Source organism: Phaseolus vulgaris, chromosome 3 (genome assembly GCF_051622355.1).
Source record: "Phaseolus vulgaris cultivar YP4 chromosome 3, ASM5162235v1, whole genome shotgun sequence".
NCBI lineage: Eukaryota > Viridiplantae > Streptophyta > Magnoliopsida > Fabales > Fabaceae > Phaseolus > Phaseolus vulgaris.
The window spans coordinates 30,792,599-30,799,746 of record NC_143500.1 but is presented as its reverse complement, the minus strand read 5'-3'; positions in this window follow the sequence as shown (position 1 = coordinate 30,799,746).

Below are 7,148 nucleotides of genomic sequence, written 5' to 3'. Positions count from 1 at the left end.
AAATTGGTGGACACAAATTTTTCTTATTTTATTTTATATTATTTGATGATATTATTTCAAAATATTTTCCATTTTTTTAATGCAGTTATTTATCTCTTTAGTCTTCTCATATTTTCTTACTGTTATTTGCGGGCAACAAATCTATAAACGGACTCATATTCTATTCTCTATAGTATAAATATTTGTTAATCCTTTAGTAATTAACCAATTAATAAATTGGTATCAATTCCAATTATTCAAAAACATGACGTTATAGGTTACAATTGTAACACCTAGTTTTATAGATTTGGACAAAATAATTTAAGTTAAATAAAAATGAAGATATTATTTAAAAAGTTAGAAATAAAAGGTATTTTTTATAAATATTTTTTAGAATTATATTTTATGCAGTTTTTTTAAAATAGTTGTTTTTCTCTCTCGTTCAAGCTCTACTAGTTAGTAGGTGAGATGTTTTGTAACGACACTTTTTTTATAAAAAGCAGAACAGTGTGCCCAGTATCACTTTCTTCTTCATTCTTCCAAACCACTTTCTCTCTCTCTCTAATTCTCTTCTCTCCCTCTCTCTTAATTTCTCTCCCAATCTTCATCTATTTTAGAATCTGATCATACCACGCTGTAGTAGAGGAGTTAAGGAACATTTCTACCCGATCAGATTTTCAAACAGAGTAAGTTCATTTTTACTCTAAATATCCTTTGTTATCTGTTTTTTCTTAGGATTTAGTCATCAATCTTTGTGGGGTCAGTTGAGAAGTTTAATCCTCTCAACTTATTCTATTATATACTGAAATTTTGTTCTGTTTGGATAATTTGCATTAGGCCCGTAAACCTTGAAGCTTATCCAAACGGTGGGGAATAAAATTCTAAAAGTTGCTTGGAAAGCAAGCAATTGAGGTAAGGGAAGCTAAATTTAATTTTTAATAGCACCCTAGGATAGAAGATCTGAATGCGGAAGGGACGTGGTCCCAATATTGAATTTCTCTTACAGGGGTGTTATTTGTTTATATATTGTGTGTTTGTTTATATATTATTTAAATTTGTGGAAATATTGGGTTTTGATGATTTAGTATTAAAGTGTATTTTTTTTATGTCAAATAAACTTTTGAATATTGTGGATAACTTTTGAAATAATATTGTATGACGAAATGGTATGAAATTGAATTCATACATTTGGGATAATGTATGGACTGATGCTTGTTGTGTATTAAGTATTGATGCCTATGTGGTAACAGAGATCTCCGAGCTTCACTGATGATCTAAGTCACATAGACTAAGATATCAGGTGGTGAGAAGCTGATGGGGGAGTTCATGCACACTGTGACATATGAGATGCACGGCTTGGGTTGTATTGAACTTACCCTGATCCTTTCTGTTGGATTCGCTGGTAATCTTTGGATCAGGTGTTAGTCTCTGGTAGGACTTACTTAATACGGGTCTTCCGGAAGACGTTGTTTGTTGAATATTCTGGATGTGTAGATCCATGTGAGATCTATGTGATTGTTTTAATGTTGGGATTTGAAGAAGATTGTGTAATTTGAGAAATTGATCATGTAACTTGGTTTTCTCTTTGGATTTAAGTGTGTATATTATAAAATTCTATTTTCAGTAGCTTACCCTTGCTTTTCTTGCTGTGTTTGAACTGCGATGACTGTACTATGTACACGAGCAGATGACCATACAGGTGCAGGAGAGCCTTAGAGGTTACAGAGTTTTATTTTGAGCTGTGGATATGTAAATATTTGTATTTCTATAAATCCTAATCATGTATTAGGAATGTTTTGAAAAACTCCAAGTTTGTATAGAAATTGGTAGAACTTTTATTGTAATAGTTATATGTAAATTATGGGGTGTTACATTTAATGGTATCAGAGCGGTTCATCCTTAGGATAACCTGAGGGTAGTGGGTTTATTTTGTTTCTTCTACGTGTAGATTTTTGGTTACGTCTAGCCTCAAGACTTAGTTAAAAGTTTCTAATAAGATGTTTGACAAAGTTGTTTTTCTTGAAATCTTGTTGTGTTCGAGTCAAGTTAATTGTTATGAATAAAGATGAAAGTATTAAGAATGAAAAGAATCTTGATAGAGTGGTGAGGGTGCACACTCATGACTAGATCAAGATTATTTTCTATCTTAATTCTAAGTAGCTAGAGTACATTTTAGGGATAAGTTTTGATTGGTTTTTTACTTGTTTCGTATGATTATTTCTTTGAAGTTAATTTGTCTTAAAGATGTAGTTGAAAATATTTAGTAATTTCTAATCCAATTCTTTATGTGCTTAGTAGATGGCACGTAGACCACCTACTCCTCCTCCACCAGTAGATATGCCCAACTTAGCTCGGGCAATAGAGATGATGGCAACAGCCTTGCAACAACAGAGTGCTACTATGGCACAACAGCATCAGGCCGCCCTTCATCAATTAGAAACAGCTAGATTAGCAGCAGAAGCATCTCAGCTTCATCAACAACCCCATACCTTTAGTCTGGAGGATTTTCTGAGACACAATCCACCCAAATTTAATGGCAAGGTAAATCCAGATGGAGCAGACCAGTGGGTGAGAGACATAGAAAGAATCTTTGAAGCTACTCAATGCCCGGAAGAGAGAAAGTTATCCTATGCCATTTATGTACTAACTGAAGAAGCTGAATTCTGGTGGATAGGCATGAAGCAAATGATGGAAGACAAAGGACAAGATGCCACTTGGGAGAACTTCAAAGTAAGATTCCTGGAGGAGTATTTTCCTGATAGTGTCAGGTATGCAAAAGAAATTGAATTCATGCAGCTGGAACAAGGAAATCTTTCAGTCACTGAATATGCTACTAGGTTCAAACACCTAGCTAGATTCTATACCCAGACCATGACTGAGGCTTGGAGATGTAGAAAATTTGAGTTTGGGTTGAAGCAAAAGCTTAAAGAAGTGGTGATTCCTATGTCCATTAGAGATTTTCCTGCTCTAGTGGAGAAAGCAAAACTAGTGGAGAGTTTGAAGAATAGTAGCAGACTTGCTAAGCCTCAAGTGGGAGGACCTTCTAAAAGCTTACCTAAATATGAAGATAGAAAGAAACCTTATTTCAGACCTCAATCTTATAGCAGTGGAAGACTCAGTTCTCAATCACCACCTAGTTTCAGATGTTTTCGATGCGGTGGGCCACATGTTGTTAGATTTTGCCCTCATCCAGTGTCAAATGTGACATGTGATAGATGTCACAGGTATGGTCATGCAACAAAAGACTGTCGTGTCCAATTGGGAGCTCCAAATTCTGGCGGAGTGCAGCAAGTACAACAAAATAGTAATAAAAACCCAAAGCTGCTGGCAGAGTTTTTGCTATTAGTGGAGCTGAAGCTTCACAGTCTGATAGCCTTGTTAGAGGTATTTGTTCTATCCTTGGAACACAATTATCTGTATTGTTTGACTCTAGGGCAACCCATTCTTTTATATCTTTTGATTGTGCTAAGAAACTTAAGTTGCCAGTCCGAGAATTAGAATTTGAGTTGGTGGTATCTACACCAACAGAAGGTATTATAGTAACTTCTTCCATGTGTGCTGAGTGTCCAGTAATTATAGATGGGCAGAGATACAAGATCAACATGATTTGTATACCTCTAAAAGATTTGGAGGTTATCTTGGGAATGGATTGGTTGTCTGCTAATCATATCCTTATAGATTGTGGTCGGAAGAAGTTAATTTTCCCTAAATTAGAAGGAATGCAGGTTATCTCAGCTCATCAGTTTGAGAGAGAGATACGAGAAGGTGCAGAATGTTTTATGCTCTTGGCTTGTTCTATAGTTACTGATAAAGTACAAAAAGATATGTTTGTAGTTCAGGAGTTTATGGATGTATTTCCTGATGAGATTCCTGGACTTCCACCTAAAAGAGAGATAGAGTTTGCAATAGACTTGATTCCCGGAGCAGGCCCTGTGTCAATTTCTCCATATCGGATGGCACCAGCGGAGTTAGCTGAATTGAAGAAACAACTAGAAGACTTATTGGAGAAGCAATTCATTCGACCTAGTGTTTCTCCATGGGGAGCTCCAGTGCTATTAGTGAAGAAGAAAGATGGTTCGTCACGTCTATGCATAGATTACAGACAATTAAACAAGTTAACAATAAAGAATAAATATCCTCTTCCTAGAATTGATGACTTGATGGATCAGTTGCATGGGGCAGTTGTCTTTTCTAAGATAGATTTGCGCTCAGGTTATCACCAAATTCCAGTGAAAGCAGAAGATGTTCAGAAGACTGCTTTTAGATCAAGGTATGGTCACTATGAATTTCTAGTTATGCCATTTGGGGTGACTAATGCTCCAGCTATTTTCATGGATTATATGAATCGGATATTCAAACCTTTTCTTGATAAGTTTGTGGTAGTGTTCATCGATGACATCTTGATCTATTCTCGTACAAGGGAAGAACATGCAGAACATCTTAGAACCGTCCTGAACATTTTGAGAGAAAAACAGTTATATGCTAAACTTTCAAAATGTGACTTCTGGATGTCAGAAATACAATTTTTAGGACATATCATCTCTGCACAGGGAATATCAGTAGATCCTTCTAAAGTGGAGGTTGTACTTCAGTGGGAACGTCCTAAAACAGTTACAGAAATTAGAAGTTTTGTCGGGTTAGCAGGATATTACAGGAGATTTATAGAAGGCTTTTCTAAAATAGTGGCTCCTTTGACCCAATTGACTAGAAAGGATTATCCTTTTGCATGGACTGAACAATGTGAGAAAAGCTTTGAAGAGTTGAAAAGAAGGTTGACTAATGCTCCTGTATTGACAATCCTTGATACCAATCAATCTTTTGAAGTTTTCTGTGATGCTTCCTATCAGGGATTGGGTTGTGTTCTAATGCAGAATAAGAAAGTTGTTGCCTACGCTTCTCGTCAGTTAAAGGTGCATGAAAGAAATTATCCAACTCATGATCTAGAATTGGCAGCAGTTGTCTTTGCTTTAAAAATATGGAGACATTTTCTTTATGGAGTTAGTTTTAATGTGTTCAGTGATCATAAAAGCTTGAAGTATTTGTTTGATCAGAAGGAGTTAAATATGAGGCAGAGGAGATGGATTGAATTTTTAAAAGACTATGATTTCCAGCTAATATACCATCCTGGGAAGGCAAATGTTGTTGCAGATGCGTTGAGTCGTAAAAAGATACAAATGTCTTCGCTTATGATTAGAGAGTTAGCATTGATTGAAGATTTCAGGAGTATGAATGTGGAGGTTTCCATGTCTTCAAATTGCATTAGTTGTAATACACTTGTCATAACTAATGAATTTCTGGAGAAGGTGAAAGAGAAGCAGTTGGAAGATTCAAAATTGAAGAATTTCATGGGCTTATTAAATACTGACAAAGCTAAATACTTCTCTTTAGGAGTGGATGGTATTTTGAGATTCAGAAATAGAATATGCATACCAGAGGATAATGAACTAAAGCAAACAGTGTTATCTGAAGGTCATAAAAGCAAACTCAGTTTACACCCAGGGATGACCAAGATGTATCAAGATCTCAAGAAGTCTTATTGGTGGCATGGCATGAAGAATGATGTGGCCAAGTTTGTAACTGCTTGCTTGACTTGTCAGAAATCAAAGATTGAACATCAACGGCCTGGAGGCATGTTAACTCAGTTAGACATTCCAGTGTGGAAGTGGGACAGTATCTCAATGGATTTTGTTACCCACTTACCACGTACTTTGAGGAAGCATGACTCTGTTTGGGTCATAGTGGACAGGTTGACAAAGACGGCACACTTCCTACCTATAGACTTGAGAATCTCTATGCGAAAGTTGGCCCAAATTTACATAGATGAAATAGTCAGATTGCATGGTGTACCCTCCAACATAGTTTCAGATAGAGATCCTAGATTCACCTCCAGATTCTGGCAAACACTTCAAGAAGCTTTGGGGACTAAACTCAGACTTAGTTCAGCATACCATCCTCAAACTGATGGACAATCAGAGAGAACTATCCAGTCCTTAGAAGATTTGCTTAGGACTTGTGTGTTAGATCATTTGGGCAGTTGGGATGAAATTCTACCATTGGTAGAGTTCACTTACAATAACAGTTACCAAGCTAGCATAGGAATGGCTCCTTTCGAGGCATTGTATGGAAGAAAGTGCAGGACACCTTTGTGTTGGTTTCAGGATGGTGAAAGTGTGTTAATTGGACCAGAATTAATACAACAAACCAATGAGAAAGTCAAAATGATTCAGGAAAGATTGAAAACATCTCTTAGCAGGCAAAAATCTTATGCAGATCAAAGAAGAAGACCTTTAGAATTCTCTGCGGGTGAGCATGTCTTTTTGAGAGTTACACCGTTCACTGGTGTAGGAAGAGCACTCAAATCCAAGAAATTGACTCCTAAGTTCATAGGACCTTATCAAATTCTCAGGAGAATAGGCCCTGTGGCTTATGAAATTGCTTTGCCTCCTCCTTTAGCTAACATTCACAATATTTTCCATGTATCCCAGCTACGAAAGTATGTACCTGATCCTAGCCACATTCTAGAGTCTGATTCCATTCAGGTCAAAGAAAATTTGTCATTTGAAGTGAAGCCAATCAAAATTTTAGATTCACAAGTGAAACAACTTCGTGGAAGAAGTATACCCATGGTGAAAGTATTGTGGGACCTCACCTCTGGAGATTCCACTTGGGAAATTGAAGAGGTGATACGAGCATCATACCCTAATCTCCTTCTTGGTAAGTTCATTTTCGAGGACGAAAATTTTTGTAGTTGGAGATAATGTAACGACACTTTTTTTATAAAAAGCAGAAACAGTGTGCCCAGTATCACTTTCTTCTTCATTCTTCCAAACCACTTTCTCTCTCTCTCTCTCTAATTCTCTTCTCTCCCTCTCTCTTAATTTCTCTCCCAATCTTCATCTATTTTAGAATCTGATCATACCACGCTGTAGCAGAGGAGTTAAGGAACATTTCTACCCGATCAGATTTTCATACAGAGTAAGTTCATTTTTACTCTAAATATCCTTTGTTATCTGTTTTTCCTTAGGATTTAGTCATCAATCTTTGTGGGGTCAGTTGAGAAGTTTAATCCTCTCAACTTATTCTATTATATACTGAAATTTTGTTCTGTTTGGATAATTTGCATTAGGCCCGTAAACCTTGAAGCTTATCCAAACGGTGGGGAATAAAAT